Below are 24,260 nucleotides of genomic sequence, written 5' to 3' on the forward strand. Positions count from 1 at the left end.
ATATTCGACATTGAGATCTCCATCCACATGTTTTCCATTTCAATTTTGCTTAAATATACGCAACAATAGTCGTATCCTTAATAAATTAAAACAAGCAGAAAACTTGAAAGAATCTGTCAATTGTGAAATATTTTCAATTATCCATACATTTATATGTTAACATACATCCTGTATTTTATATATGTGTAGGTATATAACCTAGAGACAAAAATATATTTGTCTCATAAGAGCTAAATATTTACTTATTTTTGTTATAAATAAATTTCATAAGAAGGATTTCAATTGATTCAAATGAAAATTTTATTAGTGCACTAAACAAAATTTTTGTTTGATACTAGATAAATATTAGAAAATTTATTGTAGGTAACTATTATATATAAGTTTAAAAAAAAAATTTCAGACTGAAAATATGTAAATGTACTTTATTGTTTTTGAGATTTTAATTAATTAATTTAAAGTTAATAAAAAATAATATATTTTACAAACAAATAAATTTTGCATAATTCTTAATGAAATTATGAAAATAAACCTATATGTTTTGAAAATATTCTAAATACAATGAGCTACGACTTTTTAAAAATCCACAATATTTAAAAATATATTTAATTTATATACGGATAATAATTATTTACATTTATTTTTTACAGGTATTTATCTTCTCCTTATTCTTTGATGTAAAAGTATATACATATTGTGAATCAAATTTGAGTACTAACACAGGTATTTATAACTGAATCTACCAGTAACCATTTTTATTATATTATTATTATGACACATATTCTTAGGCAATTAGTAAAAAAGATTATTTTAATGAAGAATTGAATAAATTAATATTACCTATTATCAAATACCTAATAAAGTTTTTTTAATCTCAATATAATTTTTTTTTTTTGAATTATTCAATATATTGTCACAGTTAAATGTAAGGTTTTTAAATTAAATATACCCACGCTATTAATTCAATATTAAAAATTAAAATAAGTTAAAATTGAATTAAAATAAAATCTTATTTTATAATACCTTATACAATTCTCTGTGATAGGTGACTAATTCAAATAAATGTTATTTGTAATTAAGAAAAATTATTTCAATCATTATTAAATAATTTAAGATAATTATTTAATTTATTTAATTAATTTACTTTTTAATCAATTAAATAAAACATAAATTATAAAGTATAAATTTGAAAAGTTAGTTTTTTTTATATGAGGCAAAATTTCTGAAATGTCCGAACAAAAAATTAAAAGTTACCAATTACTTACCAATTGAAAGTTAAGGTAATTCCGCATCCAACGAGCCCTATATGAAGTATTTTGGATAAGTAGATTGTTAATAAACAATTGCAATGTTAACTAATTGTTTATTAACAATCTACTTATCCAAAATACTTCATATAGGGCTCGTTGGATGCGGAATTACGTTAACTTTCAATTTCTAACTTCAGAATTACGGTAACTTTATTCGTTTGTAAAATATTTCATTTGTTATAAACATTAATTAATTAATTAATTAATTAATTAATATCTCAAAAACTTTAAAAGATCCCACTCTGAATATTACATGTTTTGTAGGAAATTAGTCAAGCTTTCCATTGAGATAGTTAAAAATAATTTTAAAAAATCCGATTTTGAGATAAACGTAAATTAACATTTTGACCTTGAATTTCAAGGTCAAATGTTATTTAAAAAAAAAATTTTATTAACAGCGTGTAGCCCGTCAAAAAAGCTTTAAAAATCATTATATATATGTTAACTTTTATGCATTGAAAAAATTTTTTTTTTCAAAAGTCAAAAATTAAAAACGTTGTAATTCAAAAACTATTGTATTAAATTCAATAATAATTGATTTTTAGACTTTCACCAACAATAACAACATTTTAGAAAAGTATGGATTAAATTCAAGAACTTTTAATTTTTTGTTCGGACATTTCAGGAATTTTGCCTCATATATATATGAGTGATTCTCTGCGTAGCGCACAACTTGCTTTTTTTCATGTTGTGAAAGCACAGAAAATTAAAAGGCATTAAAATAAGCTGCAACGCTTATTATTTTAATCCAATTTTGCTTATTTTAATACCAAAATGGATTAAAATAAGCAAAATTGGATTAAAATAATAAGTGTTGCAGCTTATTTTAATACCTTATAATTTTCTGTGAGGAAAATTATAAATAATATTCACATAATATTTCGATTCCAATGTAAAAAGGTAATTTCTGTAACTACAAACAAAAACCAATAGTTATTTTGTATCTATATTATACAATAATAGATCGCAGCGTTCAAGTAACTACAAATCTCTAATTTTCAAAGGTTATAATCGTTCTAGTTCCACTTTTTCGTTTATATGTCCTTATAGGAAAAAACCTCAGCTTTCGTTTAAAAAAAAAAAAAAAAAAAAAAAATCGGGTCTGTCACCCCAAAAAAGTCAAATTTATTTTTGACTTTCATTTTTTTTGGTCAAAAAATTTTTTTTTTAAAAATGCATATTACCAATCAAAAGGGCATAAAAAACCTATCAAAACTGATATTGGCAAAAATTTTTTATTCAATTGTGTGAGAGATAGAAATTATTAAAGTAAAGGGTATCCTAATCCTATCCTTGATCACTTCATATGGAATCCCCCATATATATGTGAAACATATGAAACCGATTAAAAATAAATTATAATTGTCTCAAAAAAAAAAATAAAAATTATTAACGTTCGTTCCACCGGTTCGACCGACCCCAGCGTCTCCACCCGCCACAAAATTTCGACCGTCACTAGTCCAAGTTTAATACACAATGAAACAAACGAAATTAAAAATATTTATTATAAACTATCATAGCTCCGGTAAGTTTACTATAACTTACCAAATAAATTTCTATAAATTACCGCATAAATTTCCATATATTACCAAAATAAAATTTTTAATTGTCGTTCGCGCTATATATATTTTTGTAAATTACCACGAAATTTTTCATAAATTACCGAAATTAAAATCTTTAATTGCGATTTATGCTTTACATATTTTTATGAATTATAGCCAAAATTTCTATAAATTACCATATAAATTTCCATAAATTACTGAAATAAAATTTTTAATTGTCGTTCGCGCTATATATGTTTTTGTAAATTACCGCGAAAATTTCCATAAGTTACCGCGGAAATTTCCGTAAATTACCAAAATAATAATTTTTAATTGTGATTTATGCTTTACATATTTTTATGAATTTTAGACAAAATTTCCGTAAATTACCGAAATAAAAATTTTTAATTGTCGTTCGCGCTATATACATATATATATTTTTGTGAATTACCCCAAAAATTCCCATAAACATTTTAAATCAAATTTCAACTATTTTATAGAATTCAATAAGCAAAGAATTTTTTTTTAATTTGTTTAAAAAAATTAAAGAATTATAAAAAATTTTTCCTGCCCACCATGGATATTTATTTCTTGACACTTTATCTTCAAAAATATGTATTGATATTTATAATTTCGATAAAAAAATATTTTTAAAGTTTCAGACACTAAATCGTGCACTACGCGGAGAATCACCCATATATATATATATGTATAAGTATATTAACAATCAATAATGGAGTTGTCGTGATTTGAAATCGTAAAGTCCCCTTGGCGAGAGAATAACAAGAAAGTATAACAAAAGCGAATCCAATATTTATGTTAAAAAATGATTTCGCCTCACCCGTTAGAATTCTATCTCTTCTCTAGAAAGATAAACAAGAGGAAAAAAATCGCTCTAGAAAAGCGAGGCGTATTATGAAATCGACAAAAGGGAGAGAGTGAGAAAAGGAAGGAGGAAATAGAAGTGGAGAGAGAAAAAAAGAGTGAGAGAGAGAGAGGCATTGAAACTAGTGCAGTTTTGTTCACAGGGGGTGGGCATCGAGAACGAAGGGTGCCTTGCAACGATGGGTGGTGATGGTGGTTGTGATGGTTGGGGCTGCACAATACCGCGTTTAAATTAAATTTAAAGTGTCATCCCTCCGTGGCATATAGGTTTTGGTATTGTAGTCACTATACTCTCCAAGAACCAGTCTCTTCTAACCGAGGCAATTTTTCAGTTTCTACAACTTATAGAGAGGCGATCATGCAATCAAAATAAAATAATGACTGATATAAAGAAAAAGAGGACGCATAATTATGTTCTGAAAATCATTAGTTAGAATTGCCATTTTATGGAATTTCATTATTGTCATAATTATTTTTGAGACGAATTTTTATTTGTTCGAATTAGTATTTTGCAGAATTTTCATTAAAATGATTTTCTATATTACAGAATTTTTATATAATCGAAAATTCACTTCAAAGAATTTTTATTTGTTTGAATTTTTATTTGCTAGAATTTTCATTTAACATAATAGGTATTTTAAATGATTTTTATTGAGTAGAATATTTCATTGCATAGAAATTTCTTTCAAATTTTCATTTGTTCGAATTATTATTTGATATAATTTCCATATAACCGATTTTTCATACTACACTGAGAAAAATATGCTATTGAATCAATAGCATTTCTGCCAAAGGTATAAAAATTATTGATTCAAAAGCATATGCTATAAAATTTGTAAAATATTTTATAGATTCTATAGCATATGCTTTTGAATCAATATAATTTGTATACTTATAGGCAGAAATGCTATTGATTTAATAGCATATCGTTTTAACAGATTTTCACATGAATATGACAACTTACGTTTATTGGCGAGCATACCCAGACTTGCATCTAGATTTGACTATTTTGATTTACTTTTCTTTTTTAAAATTTAAACTGGATACATTGATTGCCCTCCTGCTCTACTATCACTCATTAAATTTTCTATTTCTATACGTTATTCCAGACATTATATGTACTATTTCAAATACCATACCATCGTACAAATTACGGAATTAACTCTGTCATTAGTAGATTATCTATAAAGGCGAATACGATTGCTAATGACATTGATTTTTTTTAATATTAACTTAAATGCATTTAGTACAGCATTGCGTAATCTATATTATTTAATAATTATAGTTTCTTTCTTTTCTAAATAGCAGCGTTATACATAGATATATTATACAATTTGTATTTAAAGGGTATACTTTAATTTTAAAGTCAGATTTCAACGTGATTTTTAAAAATAATCAACCAATCACAATACTTTATGAATAAGTTTTTATTGGTTGATTTTAAAAATCGCGCCGAAATCTTTCTGTCGATTGTTTGTTCGTACATTTGCAATTTCGGACAAAATGAAAATTCTATCAATTAGAAATTTTGTTAAATAATTTTTCGGTTAAGTAAAATTCTGTAGTGTGAAAAATATGAAAATTATATCAAATAATAATTCGAACAAATGAAAATTCATCTGAATGGAAATTCTATGCAATAAAATTCTACCCAATAAAAATTTTTGTAATTTTTGTTTGTAACCTTTAATAATAAGATTTTTTTCGACAAATTTAATTTTTCTAAAAAACTTATTCATTTTGGGTATTTTGATATTTCCTTATCTTTTCTGATGTGTATAAGAGTATATAGTGCTTGTCGCTTATTTCCTCACATTCTCGCGACTCCAAACATATTTCCTTTTTACTCATCCCATAATTTCTCCCTACCATAAGCTACTCCCGCCTTCTTGTCCTCCTCTCTTGCAATTCGACCCTCTTTTCGTCCTCCCATGCTCCTCCCTCTACTTCTTTACTTCTCATCAGAGAAGAGTCTCAATTCTCAACCATTTTCTCCCTCTTTCAGTATGTTTTGTTGTCGTTGTCATTGTCATTCTTCTCGATGTCGCGTTTTTCAATGACAATGTCAGATTGGGTTTGAGACGCGCGTATGCAAAGCCGTGCATTACTTTTATATACATATTCACGCGAAAAAAAACAACAACAACAAGGAAGAATGCTTTCATAACCCACGGAGTCCCAATGTTGTTTTTTTTTTTTTTTTACTTTCAAACAAAATGAAAAATGTTATTATTGTATTTTTTTTATTTTTATTATTTTAAATCTTTACTTAAATTTTATTGGTTATTGGTTAGTCAAATTTTTTTTTAACAAGTAGATAGAAATATTAAAGGGGAATTTTTTTTTTTTAATTAGAGAAAGGAAATAGAAAATTATATTTTAGTTTAGGTGCACTGAAAAAAAATTTCTTTGATTCAAATACTCGATTACTTGACTATTATCAAATAAATATTTATTTGAATTACATAAATGAATTGTAATAATTTCTGTATTTGAAACAAAAACCATTTAATTGACTCAAATACTAATTACTTGATACAAATAAATATTTATTTGATAATAATCAAGTAACCGATTATTTAAATCAATTACATTTTTTTTTCATGGTGTGATAAGCGCTTTATTTTAACTATCGTTGGGGTTAAGCAACTCTGAATGATGTTAGCTTTTGCGCTATTATAATTTTCTCCATAGTATTTACAATACTGTGTTTCAAACAAGGGGGAATTTACTCAGGTAGTCAAGTGTACACTCTTCCTGTAATACTATTGTGTAATAACGTGTAATACCGTGTAATAATGCATTATTACGGTGCTGTAATATAACGCAAAAAAGTCTGTAATATCTCTGTAGTATAATGTGTAATACTCTGTAATAACGTGTAATACTTGATAATAAGGGTAATATGAGGTGTATTATACCGGTAGTCAAATGTACACGTTTTTAACTAGCAAATTCCCCCTCGGTTTTAAATAATTTTTTTTACAAATTTCATAAAAATATTACATTTTGACAATTTCTATAAAAAGCATAAAAGGTAAAGGGTCAGTCCACTGACTTTCGTCTAATAGTGGTTGCAACCAAATTTTTAAAAAATCTAGTTTTAATATATATGTGAAACTCGAAGATTCCCGTAGTTCATTAACCATAATATTATGGTAAAAATTTTATTCTCTTTAAAAATATTAAATATCAAAAGTAGGAGGTTCACAATGTGATTTTGTAACCTTAAATTTTTCAATTTTTTTAAAAACGCTATTATTAAAAAACTATTAAAAATTAGATGTTGGAACTCACCAAAAACAAAGAACGAAAGAATTAATGCATAAATTTATTATTTTTGGATGATATACGATTTTAAAAAAAAATTTATTTAAATATTCTCAAGATTTTTATTTACTTATAACTTTTTTGTCGGTGCTCCGAAAAAATTGAAGTTTTGCACAAAGATTTTTTATAATATTCTTTACCTTCTATTAAAATCTTACAAAGGTGTTTTGCTTCGTTTTAGAGATATTAATTTTCAAAATTTTTTATTTAAAAAGGTTAATTACATATTTTCTCTAAATCAAATAATGCTTGTATAAAATTTAATAATAATTTTCGTTGATTATTATGAGAAAGCAATGAAAGAATATTTGCAAATATTTTTACGTATTTTTGATGTGCGTTAATAATTCATATGAAAAAGAATGCTGAACACGTTTCTATTCATGAAGCAGTCGTATGTTTTTTTTTTTTTTTTTTTTTTTTTTTTTTTTTAAAGAACACTTGAAACTTCAGGCAAAAGGTTGACAGTTGTAACGTATATAGTATAAGAACGACATATGGTTTGATACATTTATATATACGAAATTAAAAGTACTGCTCTTCACTTCTCGAAAGAAAAACATTTAACACTTCGATTTACCCTTTTATTTTGTCTTCCTTCAATGACTTATTCTCTTTTTCTGTAATAGTGTTTTCTTTTTTTTTTTTTTTTTATTTATATTTCTTTTTTTCTTGTAATCGAGTGCGGTGACTAAATAAACTATGTATAATCATCCATACGAATTAATATACATATGTGTTTCTTTTCTATATATATAAAGTGTTTTTTGATGCGGGAAAAACTTTTCTACGTTTAATATTTTTTATATTGACTTTTGAAGCCATTTTAGGGCTGATGAACCTTGTAAGTACAATGAACTTTATGAAAAACCCATATGATATTGTCACATCAGGTGAATAATAAAATATACAAGTAAGAATTAATCTTAATCTTATTATAAATATATATGCCTATTTTTTGGAGCGGAATAGAAAAAAAAACAATTGAAATTAATTTAAAGGTAATATGAATTCGATTATAAAAAATTTACATATATACCTAACCTAACTATAGTTGAAAAATCAATTTAATTATTGCAATATGAACGATAATCTTTCTTCTATTATATTAAGTTAACAAATATCCAAAAGCGACACCGACACCGTGACCTCGACACCGTCCTTCGAAAATCTTTTTTCACTTATTTTCAAATAAATCAAAATACTTTGCCATATGCTTTTAGAAAATCTTACATAATTTTTTTTGTAACATGTTTTTTCAATTTTAACCCGAAAAAGGGTTATTTTGCAATTTTTTATGAATTTTTGGATATATACCATTAAAATTACTCTATTTTTAAAATGTTACTTATAAACAATTTTTTATGGTTTTTTTTATTATTTATTGTTGTTTTTTAAATTTTTAGTTAGGAACCTATAATATTGTGCCTAATTTTAAGTGTCATTGAAATCAATTGCTTTTCACTTAATAATTTTAAAATTTCTTATTTTAAAATGAAACATCTTCTATTATATTAAGTTAACAAATTTCTAAAAGCGACACCGACACCGTGACCTCGACACCGTCCATGGAAAATTTATTTTCACTTATTTTTAAATAAATCAAAATACTTTGCCATATGCTTTTAGAAAATCTTACATAATTTTTTTTTGTAACATGTTTTTTCAATTTTAACCCGAAAAAGGGTTATTTTGCATTTTCTTCCCAAAAAAAGGGTTATATTGCAATTTTATGCAAATTTTTACGAATTTTTGGATATATACCTTTAAAATCTCTTTATAAAGGTTTACTCTGGATAATAAAAATAAAAACCGATATTTTAAAAGGTTTTTCAATTTATTATGAACATTTTTCTAAAAAATTTGCAAAATCTCCATGTGTTTGTGGGGCAATTTACAGCAATATAATATAAGATAAAAAAATATATAATATAATATATTATAATATAATATAATTAATATTGTTGTTATAATTATAATAAATTAAAATTAAAACATTTAAATTTTTATCAATTGTCATTTCATCCTTCAATGATACTGATCAAAATTAAGATAAATTTTATATAATATTAATAATATATTAATTTAAAACATAAATTATATATATTATATATATTATTATTATTATATAATAATATTATTATATATTATATTAATTAATTAATTATTATATATTAATATTATTATATATATTAAGTCAATTAATTAACTTAATTAATTAATTTAAACTAATTTATTACTTGAAAATTAAGTAAACTAATGTTTATTTAATTTTGCTAATATTTTTTTATTGTAGGTATTTTTTTCAAATTTGAAATTAAATCAGAAAAATAAAAGGTTTAGAAATATAGATATACATAAATCGCTTATCAATATTTAGTAGCAAAAATATTTTTTTTTGGAATTTAAGAATAATAAATTTTTAAAATGTTTAACTATACGATATATGACGCAGTTGACATAATTAAAAAATTTATAAATGTCAATACATTTCAAGTATATATGTTTTATCACTATTTAAATAAAAATTCTTTACTCTTTATGAATGAATTGTTAGCATAAAATGTATAAACATATGTTTTTAATTTCTTATCTGTCTGATGCATTGCTTTCAAAAATTTCATCATGCTTATTTAAATTTATAGATAAATAAACAATGATGTAATTAATTAATATAATTTAAATAATATTAAATATAAATATATTTTTCTACTTTCTAAATTTAGGCTAGAATAATTTATTTATAGGTAGATTACTTATAATATGAAGGGAATTTTATATAAGTTTTTATTTAATAAACAATTTCTTTAATCAAAATTTGTTCTAAAAATATTATTTTTCAAAATAATTTTGTCCTTTATATATATTGTGATTATTTGTAATATATATATATATATATATATATATATATATATATATATATATATATATATATATATATATATATATATATACCCAGATAACCAGCGTACTAGTACGATGCAAGTACAGTATGAGTACGGCGTACTAAGCGTACTAGTACTGTACCAGCCATCTACCTCCGTACGGTACCAGGTACTGTACTGGTACGTTGTACCGGTACGCTGTACTGGTACAATACTAGTACGATAAAAGTATGGCGTACTGAAAGTCTTTTGTGAATTAGTATAACGTATCGTTATTGTACTGTTACAATACTGGTATGCTGTATAAAGTAAAAATTCTATACCCCCTCCCTCTCTCCTTCTACAATAGTATTTTAATTATTTTAATTTATTATTAAAAAGGAAAATCTTTGGGAGGACTGAAATAATAATAATTCATTTTTATTTATTTTTATTCAATAATTTTTTTTATTTATATGATATATGTCTGTGCATATATTATATAAAATATGTAACTTGTATTTTCACTTATCTTAGAATATCTCATGTTTTATATTATTCTAATTAATTAACTTTATTAAGTATTAATTGACTGCTTGCTTGTATTTAAACATTATTTCAAAAGAATTTTAAACTTGATGTTTCAAATTGTTTTGATGTTGGGTGAAACATATTATCACATCCTAACCTATAAATATGTTATATGTATAAGAAAAACTATAGCGAAGTAACACAATTCAATTCAATTTATATTAATATCATCAAGATTAAGTTTACGAATTTTTTTCAATATAAATGTATAAAAAAGTTTATAACACAGAAAAAACTTGGACTCATTTTTGTTGCAACTCATTTTCTTTTGGGTATCGAAATGAGTATGGGACAAACTTCATGTTATTCAAAATGATATTGGCTGGAATTTGAGATTTCTAAGTTGGCATCATAAGCAGAGTAATTTTGTATTTCAATTATTGTTTCTAATATTTCAACAACACCAGAAAGATTATTTTGACCAGTGCGAATATTTAGAAGTTTTTAAATAAAAATTATTTATTATTATTTACGTAGATAATAATTAATTTCATAAGTTTTTAAATTTACTGCTATTATTTAAGTTGGCAGTACCGTTCCTGTTGTCAAAACACATGTTTTCATTTTTCTAACCTAAAAACATATTTCCTTTATTATTTTATTACGCGATTACAAGCAATTTTTAATCAAATATATTAAGTCTAGCGTGTTATTTACTTCTTTGTAATTATTATATTTCATGTTTTTGTGCAAAATTATTCGTTATTTCACAATATTTTTCCATTTTTCTTTTTCTCAAAATGAAACTTGCCTGTTTCATTTTGATACTTTTACCTTAGAACTCGAAATGAAACAACCAGTTTCATTTTTGTTGCGAATCAAATTGAGTATAGAATCTATACTCAATTTGAATTCAGGTTTTTTCTGTGAAAAGAAAAGATTTAGATTTTTTTCAATGAAAGAACACCGTGGCACAAAGCGTCATGTCAAAGCAAAACAACATAAGTCTTATAAAAATCGATAATAATTTAATATAAATTTAATCACGGATATTTAAGATAAGTACAGAATCACAAGTTACAAACGTGAAAACTTTTTTGCTGCATCATAAACCACTTTTTTCACCAACATTTATTGCACCGTTTTCAGTGACGCGTTCATATTTGACAACTGTTAAGAAAGTGGGGTTAGGTTGGCATTACCATCAAAGAGTCGCAGTACGACGTACCAGTATTATACTTGTATTGTACGAGTATGCTGTGCTTCTTATTTCAGAAGTACGACGTACTGGTATTGTACTAGTACTATACTTTTATCGAGTACTCACATTTTATAATTCTAACAGTACGATATACTTTTATTATACTAGTACTGCACTGGTACGTACATACATAATTATTTTGTACTGGTATATGAAACTAGTATAATACCAGTACTCCGTACTCGTAAATAACGTTTAGTACGCTTGGTTATCTGGGTATCCGTTATGAATAACAGCAGCATGTTTATATATTTAGTGACATAACAAAAATTATGAAAAGCAGTAAGTAGGTCACTCGTCACTTCCACCAGTCTTTATTGTCTTCAATAAAACGTCATCTGCACGATGTTTGTTTTACAATTGGAAACAATTAATTTGGTTAAGCGTTAATATTTTAATTTACTTACGATTCATTAATATTCATGTTTTATTGAGAATTGTGTAAGAGGAAATTTGTAAAGAAAAGAGAAGAAGGAGAGAGTTATTTTCACAAATTGTGTATTTCGCTCCATCTATCATCTGTGTTTATATGTATACATGTATATGCGTGTATAAGTCTCATTATATGTATAATTAATTATCAGTATCGTCATACTTGGTTAATTTCATTTTAATTTGATAAACAAAATTCGAGATGTAATTAAGATAGAAAAAGAATAAATTCAGTAAAGTATTGTGATCAACAAGTTTCTAGTATATATTTTGCTATTATGGGATGCAAAGTATGTGATAATAGAATTTTGAAATTTTTTTTATTTATATATCGAGGGTCGACCTACTCACTCATCTAACCCTTTCTTTATAGCAATGCCCTCCCCCTCTAATCCAATCTCATCTATTATCAAGCACTTGGCTCACCCTCCTCTCTTACCGCAGGGAGGTGAACAGTCATCCGCAGTATTTCATGGCTCGTATAGCATATGTAGGTCTGTTAACATAGTCATATTCGTCGCAGCAATTGCGCTCATGGGGCCAAAAAGTCACTCAACGACACGTGCCCCGAACTATTTTCACCCTCGTTTTGTATCTGGAAAAGCGTTAAAAGAACCCTATTGCTCTCAAACAACCTATCATAATTTGCTAATATTTCACAAAAATACTGAGATTTATGTTCTTTCAAAACTCATCCTTCTTTTGTTAGTACTCGATTTTTTCATATATATTATATATAATTAATCTTACAAATGATATTCTATTTAACGCTTCTATTCAATATGATACAAACTCGATTACCAAAGTTGTTGAATTTTTTCATTTTATTTTTTACACATGAATCATTATTATTGTCATCAGTTTACATTTAAATTTCATAGTTTGTGAGATTATTTTTAATTTAAATAAATTAAAGTTTTTTTATTTTTAACTTATATTCTATTTAAGATTATGTATATACCATATATATATATATATAGATTATGAAACACTTAAGAATAATTTTGAAAAATCTTTCACGTATAGGGATTCGAACCCAGAACCCTTGAGACACTAGCCGAGTACTGTGAACACACAGTCACGTTTACTTATAGACTTTTTACCTAGTCCCTAAATTTGAATTAGTAAGAATTCGTTCACTCATTTTTACTAAAATATTACTGTTTGATTAAGCAATATTTTTTAAACTAAAGTTTTATTGAAAAATGACTAAAAATTAGTAAAAAAGGTCACTAATTTTTAGTAAAATATTACTATTTGATTTAGTAATATATATATATATATATATATATATTTAATAAACTTTTAGAAAAAATTGACTAAAAAGTATAGTTAAAATTTTCACTAATTTTTAGTACTCAAAATATTACTTTTTGATTTAGTGATATTTTTTTTACTTAACCCCTTCGCAGTCTAGTAGAAAAATCGTTTGTGGGCCCAAAACGGTTCAAAAAAAAGTTTTCAAAAATATATCATATCATTGTATTAAAAGTTTTTAAGGTCGTTGAATCCAAATTTAAGGTCAGATTTGAAAAATTCAAAATGTCCGACCCAATATGTCGGAAAAATTTAAAGTTGATTCGATTCGTTCAAAATTTGGTACTCGGGTGTTTTTTGGGTCGCTTATTACGAACCCGATGTCAGATTTCCAAAATTCAAAATGGCGGATCCAATATGGCGACAAGAAAAATTAAAAATTTACTAGATTTGTCTAAAACTTGTTACTAGGGGATTTTCAGGGTCGCTGATTACGAATTTAATATCACTTTTTCAAAATTTAAAATGGCGAATCCAATATGTCGGATGACAAATTTAAAAATTTTACAAAAATTAATTAATCAATATTTAAAAATGCCTGTAACAAGTTTCAGGCAAATCTAGTGAATTTTAAATTTTTGATCGCCATATTAGACCCGTCATTTTGAATTTTGAAAAACTAACGCGAAATTCGTAATTAGTGACCCCGAAAACCCCCGAGTAACAAGTTTCAAGCAAATCTAGTGAATTTCTAATTTTTGGTCACCATCTTGGATCCGCTATTTTGAATTTTGGAAATGTAACATCGGATTCGTAATCAGCGACCCAAAAAACCCCTGAATATCAAGTTTCAAGTAAATCTGATGAGTTTTTAATTTTCGTCAGACATATTGGATCTGACATTTTGAATTTTGAAAATTTTAAAAAACTGACTTCAAATTCGTAATCAGCGACCCCAAAAACATACAATATGGTAATATCAATTTAAAAAAAAAATTTCCCACATACGGGCACGCATTCTTTATTACTGCTACTCTGCGTAGGGGTTAAGGTCAAATTGGGATTCAGCGACCCTAAAAACCCCCGAGTACTGAATTTTAAACGAATCAAATCAATTTTAAATTTTTCCGCCATATTGGGTCCGCCATTTTGAATTTTTTAAATCTGACCTCAAATTCGGATTGAGCAACCCCGAAAACATTAGTATATTCATTGACACTCAAATCGAATTATGGTTAGTATTTTTTTTCTAATGTGGACATCCTATGTCCAAAATCACAAAGGTGGCACGACTTTTTTTGGACATATATGCGGGCCATTGACTGTCAAGGGGTTAAATTTTAGTGAAAAATAACTAAAATTTAGTAGAAATTCCTATTAATTTTTAGTAAAATATTACAATTTTTTGATTTAGTAATATTTTTTTTCTAAAGTTGTAGTTAAAAATAACACACAAATTTGAAAGTAACAAAATTGATACCAAAAATATCAAACTGATACAAATTTTTATATCAATTTGATATTTTTGGTATCAATTTGATATTTTTAAATTAGTGTAAACTAGAATTTATGTATAAGCGAATACCCTATTTGGGGTATTCGCATAGAAATTTATGGCAAACCCCAAAAATAAAAAAATTTGTTAAAACACATTTTTTTCAAACAGGGAAAACTATTGAGGCAAAAGCCCTATATTTTAAATATATATAGTAAAGTGGTGCAATTTCTGCATTTTTATAATTTTAGTAGTAAAAGTATATGGATGATTCTCCGCGTAGCGCACGATTTGGTGTTTGAAACTCTAAAAATATTTTTTTTATCGAAATTATATACATCAATACATATTTTTGAAGATAAAGTGTCAAGAAATAAATATCCATGGTGGGCCGGAAAAATTTTTTATAATTTTTTAATTTTTTTAAACAAATTAAAAAAAAAATTCTTTGTTTGTTGAATTCCATAAAATAGTTGAAATTTGATTTAAAATGTTTATGGGAATTTTTGGGGTAATTCACAAAAATATATATAGCGCGAACGACAATTAAAAAATTTTTATTTCGGTAATTTACGGAAATTTTGTCTAAAATTCATAAAAATATGTAAAGCATAAATCACAATTAAAAATTATTATTTTGGTAATTTATGAAAAATTTCGTGGTAACTTATGGAAATTTTCGCGGTAATTTACAAAAACATATATAGCGCGAACGACAATTAAAAATTTTATTTCAGTAATTTATGGAAATTTATTTGGTAATTTATAGAAATTTTGGCTATAATTCATAAAAATATGTAAAGCATAAATCGCAATTAAAGATTTTAATTTCGGTAATTTATGAAAAATTTCGTGGTAATTTACAAAAATATATATAGCGCGAACGACAACTAAAAATTTTATTTTGGTAATTTATGGAAATTTATACGGTAATTTACAGAAATTTATTTGGTAAGTTATAGAAAAACTTACTGGAGCTATGATAGTTTATAATAAATATTTTGAATTTCTTTTGTTTCATTGTGTATTAAACTTGGACTAGTGACGGTCGAAATTTTGTGTCGGGTGGAGACGCTGGGGTCGGTCGAACTGGTGGAACTGATGTTAATAATTTTTTTGAGAAAATTATCATTTATTTTTAATCGGTTTCATATGTTTCACATATATATAGACTAAAATAATATAACTACACTTTATTTGACCTTTATTATTTAATTATATTCTATTTTTTTAAATAATATTGAATGGTCGGTGGATGCCGGTGGAGACGATTTTGTGATGCCCTGTACAAATTTGAATCTTGAATGTGTAAAAAAAGGATAAATCAATTAGAAAATTGATTACTTTCTTCATGGATCAACTTTAGGAATATAACTTTTGCTGTTACTGAAGTAGAACTATATTAACATTTGACTTTTATTTAAATAATTCAATGTTTAATAATAAAACGCAGAATAACACACAAAAGTGCAGTCAAGTATATAAATAGCAAAAAAAAATAAAATAATTTTTTTTTTATCAAACATTTTTTTTTATTCATTTCCACTACAATATACAATACTAAAATAGCAATAGAAATTGTATTTATTAGTGCACATTGGACAGGTGAAATTTTGACGTTTTCAGCCTTAAAAACAACTTTTCACGAAAAATTATAATGTTAAATACAAAAATAACTATTGGTTTTTGTTTGTAGTCACAGAAATTACCTTTTTACATTTGAATCGGAATATTATGTGAATATTATTTGTGATTTTTTCTTTCACAACATGAAAAAAAGCAAGTTGTGCGCTACGCGGAGAATCACCATATAATATACATTTTATATAAATAGTATATATGTATTGGTGAGTGTAATTGTTGTAGTAAATTAATCCCATAAATAAATATTGATGAGATCGAATTTTATTGAGATATAATCTTTGATGAAAGTCAATTTAAAATATGCCTATTTATATATTTTCGATAGCGATCTATGAATGAGTGTACGGAATTTGAATTTTGAAAAAATTTGAGTTGAAGTGCGTAAGTCGATTATGACTGCAGGAGGCAAAATGATCATTGATTACTTATCTGGATCAATTCGCCTTGGGATGAAGCTTGATACGCGAGAGTGTACACGACAATTCAAACGAGATCATTTCGATAAGAGTCGAAGATGGTGGGGTCGTTTTCTGATTCTTTCGATTACAATCCCGCACCCACGCTGAGTTTGTGATATACCTTTCTTGTAAGACATATTATTACGCATTTTAATCAATCTGTTTATAGATAACAGTTTGTTCTTTATTTTGAATCACAGAAACAAGAATCACTTTTTTTTATCGAAGAATATTTTTTTGTATACCCTCTTTATGCTGAATACGGCTGAATGTTAATCATAAAATGCAAAGAAGTTATATTTGATTAGTGATATACAAATATAACATATAAACTTGAAACATAATAACATTTGTCAATTTTAATTTACGTCATCTGCGTTTTATATGTTCCATATGAAAAGTGGATAGGTATACGTTATTAGAACTTTAAATATTACAATTCCACATAAACGTCACTGTATTGATATATATGTGCGACGTGACTTTTAAACTTTTTTAATTATATATATATATATCTTTTTTTTTCTCCAAGAAACAATTACTAATAATTTTCGTTATATAAAACCCCCTTACAAGTAACACTACCCAAGTGCCAATCGCCGATTGACTTGAGTCTTTGCGCATTTTTTAGAGGAGCTAAAAATAATTGATACGTACATTTTTATATCGGCAATGAAGATGTTTTAAGGGTTGAAAACAGGGGTTGAAAAGTCATATTTTGAGTGGCAAAATATACATATCATGATCATTAAAGAAAGTTAAATTAAAATAATTATTTCATTATTTAAAAAATGTTTGACACTTCTTTCTTGATTTCCTAAAAGATACTGCTCGGTAGAAATTACCGTTATAAACCTTTTTGAATGGGGTGAGTGAAACCTTTAACCCTTTAAGAACCAAATATACAAAATTTTTGCATGATTTCACAACCAATTTTTCAAAGTGATTTGAATCGCTTGAAACTTGTTACTCGGGGGTTTTCGGGGACGCTGATTACGAATTCGATGTCAGTTTTTCAAAATTCAAAATGGCGGATCCAATATGGCGGAAGACATTTTGAAAATCAACTGCAATTTGATTGAAACTTGTTACTCGGGGGTTTTCGGGGTCGCTGATTACGAATTCAATGTCAGTTTTTCAAAATGGCGGATCCAATACCGCAATAGTCGAATCAGCACATTTTTAAGAATTTCAACAAATGCAACAAATTTTATCCTAGTTGAGGGCGCCACCGTCTATGTGAATTAGCATTGGTGAAAATTACCCGCAACAAAATTTACTCAGCGTTTTTTCTGTGATTTATCCGCAGCAAAATATAGGGTAATTGCCAGAAAAAACCAGGTCACAATTTCTGAACGGAAACATAACCTCAACAATAGGTCAATTTCTGAGTTAAGAGAGCGAACATAACGTATCATAATTCAAGGTCAAATGGTGAAGACACAAATCATAAAGGTTCTGGGTTTGAGGTTAAAATCTGCTAACCTAAACTCAAAATTAGATCAATTTCTACTTGTATAGGTCAAGAAGCACCCTAGTAGAAAAAATTCATGACGCTAGAGCACTGCTAGATTATATAAGCGCCACCATGGAGTCTAGTAGTGCAAATAACTTTTTGTAACTTAAAGTTTAACTTTTTTAAAGAAGGATTTCAAAAAAATTGAGGAATATTCACCACTTGTTTTTGGGGAAAAATATATTCATTGGAATTTTGAGAAATTTTCACCAAATGTTTTTAGGGAAAATATATACATTAGAATTTTAGGGAATTTTCACCAAAATTTAGGAAAATAATCGCTAATTTTTTTGGGGAAAACATTTTCCCCAAAAATATGAAATATTCACCAAAAAAAGTTGGTGAGAATTCCCAAAATTTTTTACAGTGTAGCGCTATGAATTAATTCTACCAGGGCATCTGAATTTGAGATTAAAATCGAGCTTAAAAAACTAACATACTCTCTAAATTTGAATCAGCGACTATTCGCTTATTCGCAACTGCATACTCTGAGCTGATTAAAATAGCGACTATTCGCTGGCAATCAACGACTATTCGCTAAGTAATAAGCAAATTTTCAATGAGTGCGATTATTCACTTATTCCCAGCTGCATACTCTGCGCTAGGAATAAGTGAATAATCACTAATTCAAAGCGAATAGTCGCTAATTCAGATTTAGAGAGTATCTAAAAACATAAATATACTTAAGGCTGTTATATTCACGTCATTAATCAGTGACGGTAATGTATAGACTTGCGGCTATATTCACGTCATTAAAATTATAAAAAAGATGTCAAAGAAACGTTTTCTTTTATCTTAATAGGAAAAAATTGTATTAGAGGTAAGAGATCTTTTTTTTATGTCTTCCAATTTGGAGATATAAAAGACTTGACTTTATCCAGACAAATATAATGGGATTATATTTCCGTTAACATTGACATCAGAAATGGTATATATATAGTAGAGAAGCAAATGATGGCAAATGATAAATGTCGTTGTTGAATTCGATTGCTATGGGGTGAGAGTAGACTGAGGGGTTGAAAAGAGAAAGTGATATAGTGAAAGAGTGTAGTATTATGCGAGATGTTGTGACGCGGGCGGAAGTTATAATAAAAGAGAAATAATATATATATAAAGAAAAGAGAGAGAGAGAAGAGAAAGAGTGTGTGTGAGAGAGCGAGAGCGAAAAAGCACAAGGACCGTTAGATAAAATAAATGCCAAGCGAATCAGTGGCTCGCACTAAATGCCACTAAACGAGGGAAACTGGGGTAAAACATACGTTTCCGTTTTCTCATAATACATCATAAGCGTGCGCGGAACCAGTGCCATTGTATGGACCTTTGTACGGTCCATTGTCCTGGATAACGAATGGTTATTCGTCGCAAAGCTTGTGTGATGCGAGCGTGATTCTGTAAAATGTTTTGATTTCGTGATTTTTATGGTTTTTTTTCCCCCGACTGCGCCAATGCGACAACCAAGGGGTCGACAATGAATAGTGTGTATATATATATATATATAGATACACAGTAAACTGACGATTCGCCATTGTCATTGACGTATGCTAAATATATAAGAAGAAATCGATGCTCGAACGTCTGCAACGCCTTTTACCCCTCTACTGCGCTTACTACAAATATTAGCGATTACACCTCATAAAATTGAAATAAAATGGATTTATACGTATTATTGAGACGTAAATCCTTTTTCACAAAAAACGTTATGTTTTGTTCCTTTTGATACCTTTTTTTATAAATTTTTCTATGTATAATGTAGATATCATTGTATTATGGTTTTTGTTGGGCTTGCTTTATCTTGTTTGATTTTTATTTCAATAACTTTCTATTGTAACTTCTTTTTTCTGTCCTACAATTTTTTTTAAAATAAACTATATAATTGTTTTGCTAAAGGTTTTGCCAACCTTGCACGGTAAACTTGCCGCAAGCTTACTGCAAGGTACAAATGTCCCATCTGACCCAAGCTTGCATGGTAAGCTTACCGAAAGATTGCACAATAAAATTATCGCATAATTGCTCAATAAGCGAAACCTAAAATTTTTTTTTTAATCATTTGTCTAATTTAGGGGAGAGCGGGGCAAAGCCGCTGATGTAACATTTATTTATAAATATTTTTTTTATTACACCTTCAATTGACGTGATTTTTTTTTCTATTTCATCTAAAACTAATTAATAACAAATTTCAATAGTAATTATTTAATTTATTATAAGCTTGATTAATTAATTTAATTATTTTCAAAGAGATGCAAAAAAACGGCTTTGCCCCGTATGGCGGGGCAGCGACGTTTTTGCTTATATTTTTTAAAGGTAGAAAATTATAGCCGTTAAAACTGTTCGAAGTTGGAGTAAATGACCTAATATCTTTGAAACATAAGTATTTTATACATTTTTTAAAGAGTTTTAAGTTATTTTATAAAAAATATCAATACTTGTATTTTTAACCTCACATTTTGAATTTAACTCTTCACTTGTTCGTTGAAAAGTCTACTTTACCAACTGTTCAAATTCAAAAATAATTTAAATAACGGCGCAAAAAAAATATTATTAAATATTAATATTATATTTACATAAAATTTATCATTTTTTTAATGTTAATAATAAATTTGAATACTAATAAATGAATTTATGTTCTAAATGAAATATTATTTTAAAATTATACTATTTTAATATATTATATAATAAACACAGATTTTTTACATAAAAATAACTAATTTTATTTTATTTAATTTTGTGAAATAATGTAACATGATAATATAGGAAATGTAAGATAATAACAATAATAATAAAAAATAATTAAATTCAAATATATAATTTTTGAAAATAAATAAAAACAATTATTTAATATTATTTTATTTAATATTAATTTATTAATTTTAATTTATGTTTTGGTTAAAAAATCAGGTTAATATTTGTTGACATTTGATTCATGTGAAGTTAGAAAAACTTCAAATATGAAGGTAATGCAGATTTTCATTTTCAACTGTTTTTACGAAACAGTTTTTAAACGGCTTTGCCCCCAATGACATACATTTTTTATTTTTAAAATTTAATTTATTTAAATAAAAAATAAAACCTAAATTTCATGCAGATCGTGTAGATAAATGTTTCATTTATTCAAGCAAAAAGTTTTTAAGACCTAAGTGCTTGAAACAATTTTTTAAATTTGAATCTTCGATCAACGAAATTTTCATCTCTTCCTTGCAAAAACTATTTTTATGTTATATTTCCTAATATGTTTAATATTTTTTAGATGTTTCTTTTCCAATCTATTGCTTTAATCGTATTAATAATAAACTATGTTAACGAAAATTGTAATAGATTAGAAAGAAAGAAGATATTTCAAAAAACGCCTTTGCCCCGCATAGCGGCTTTGCCCCGCTCTCCCCTATATAATAAAATTTATATATATTAAAATTATATAAATTAGACGAAATATTAAAAAAAAGTTTTTTTTAGCTTCAAAGCAAGGTTATTTGGCAACCATGCACCAACCTTGCTACAAGCTAACCGTGCAAGCTTTACTGAGCAATTTTGCGATAATCTTATTGTGCAATCTTTCGGTAAGCTTACCATGCAAGCTTGGATTAGGTGGGATATTTAATGCTTGCTGCAAGCTTACGTGCTATCTGGCTTGAGACAACCTGAAGTTACCTACGTTACTACACAAAATTGCAAAAAGGAGGACAATTTTTTGCGTACTTATGGATTTTAGTAGATAAAAAATACATTGTTTTTCACACCATTTTAACAACGGTCTACTTTGAAAGCTTCTAGTTTATTCAATAAAAATCCTATCAGTATGCGAAATTTTTTCTATATGGTGAAATATATTATATATTATAGAAAAAATTTCGTATTGTGATAGGATTTTTTTTGAATAAACTATAATATTATAGTTATATAATATAAGCTATAATATGAAAATGTTCTGAAAAACTATATGTATTTTCTATCTTCCAAAATCCATAAATGACGCAAAAAGTTTTTCTGATTTTTACAATTTCGTATAATAATGTACGATTGCTGACTTCAGCTTGTCTCAATGTAATGCGATTTTTTTTTACCTGAGTTATAAGCTTTCAAAGAGAGTGATCTTTACATTTTGGACAGATAGTTTGAGTCTCGGCAAAAAGTGCCCCTTTTTCGTACCTCGAATTTTGAAACTTTTTTTTATGCCAAATGGTTACATATGATGACCCAATAATCCCTGCAAAATTTCAAGATGAGCATGTGCCCCCTTTCCGAAATACAGGGGGTCAAAGGGGGCCATGTCCAAAATTAGAATATGCAATATAATCGAATAATAATGTTAAAAAAAATCAGACCAAATGGTTCCCTTAAGATTTTCGTCTGCTGATTACGAATCTAAAGTCCGTTTTTAAAAATTCAAAATGGCGGATCCAATATGGCGGACGACATTTTTAAAAATCGATCAAATTGACTTGAAAATCGATACTCAGGGGTTTTTGGGGTCTCTGATTACGAATATGATGTCCGTTTTTAAAAATTCAAAATGGCGGATCCAATATGGCGGACGACATTTTTGAAAATCGATCCAATGGACTTAAAACTTATGTTACTCGGAGGTTTTTGGGGTCGCTGATTACGAATATGATGTCCGTTTTCACAAATTCAAAATGTCGGATCTAATATGGCGGACGACATTTTTAAAGATCGATCCAATTGACTTGAAACTTTTTACTCGGGGGTTCATCAGCGACCCCAAAAACCCCCGAGTAACAAGTTTCAAGTCAATTAGATGAATTTTCAAAAATTTTGTCCGCCATATTGGATCCGCCATTTTGAATTTTTAAAAACGGACATCATATTCGTAATCTGCAGACGAAAATCTTAAGGGAACCATTTGGTCTGATTTTTTTTAACATTATTATTCGATTATATTGCATATTCTAATTTTGGACATGGCCCCCTTTGACCCCCTGTATTTCGGAAAGGGGGCACATGCTCATCTTGAAATTTCGCAGGGATTATTGCATGGGGCTTGCCGAGACTCTTTGTTGAGAAACAATATAAATTCACCGCAGTTGTTTAATATTATATAATAATAATGAATGAAAGGCGTCTAAGAACAGTTTGAATAATGTATAAATTATATCAACAGGAGAAATAAAGTAAGTGCAATAATCGACACGAGGTCCTGGAATGATTCCAGACTACAATCGTGTCCTAACAATGGAAATAACCTGAATCTAGATTACACTTGCTGTTGCGATTGTTCTAAAAAGAGAGCGAAGGGTTTGGTGAGGAAAAGATAGAGAGAGAGAGAGGAATAGGAAGAGAGAAGGGTTGAGGTGGGTGGGGTTGGTAAAAGGAGACGATAGAGACGAGACCTATGCAATAGTATTGTCTTGAAGCTTTATCGTGCGACAGTGTTACAACAATGGAAACAAAGCTGGCATTACAACGACTGCCGGCAAGAGAATGGTCTTCTGTCTCGCGAAGAAGACTGAAAAGACAGCGTGCAAAAGTACAGCGGACAATGGATTTATAATTAGAAGCTGGTGCCTCTCGAGAATGTTATTGAGTGGCGACTCTCTCACACCGATGAAATGAGATGCTCGTTAGAAAATTCCAACCGATTTAATACAATATAATATAAAACCCTATAGAAGACTACATAGGTATACACAATGACAAAATCAAATAATAGCGAATGAATAGAAGAATAATTATAATAAATTATGAAACTGAAATCTTTTCAATCTTCCAATGAGTTATAGTTTC

At 27.2% G+C, this 24,260-nt stretch overlaps 1 protein-coding gene across 3 annotated transcripts in view; it reads left to right on the forward strand.

Moving 5' to 3' along the window:
• The window catches only part of LOC127277947 (peroxisome biogenesis factor 1), a 363,271-nt gene that overhangs the window by 102,192 nt on the left and 236,819 nt on the right, over positions 1-24,260 (forward strand). The window contains exon 18 of one of the 3 annotated variants that reach the window (XR_007842436.1): positions 648-758. The exons of the other annotated variants lie outside the window; for them this stretch is intronic. The gene's annotated coding sequence lies outside the window, so the exon portion shown is untranslated. Of the gene's footprint in view, positions 1-647; positions 759-24,260 lie in introns of those variants that run through there. 3 annotated transcript variants of the gene reach the window in all.

The sequence above is a fragment of the Leptopilina boulardi genome, unplaced genomic scaffold, assembly GCF_019393585.1.
Source record: "Leptopilina boulardi isolate dan_hultmark-lab unplaced genomic scaffold, ZJU_Lbou_2.1 LbouV2_193, whole genome shotgun sequence".
NCBI classification, from domain to species: Eukaryota; Metazoa; Arthropoda; class Insecta; order Hymenoptera; family Figitidae; genus Leptopilina; species Leptopilina boulardi.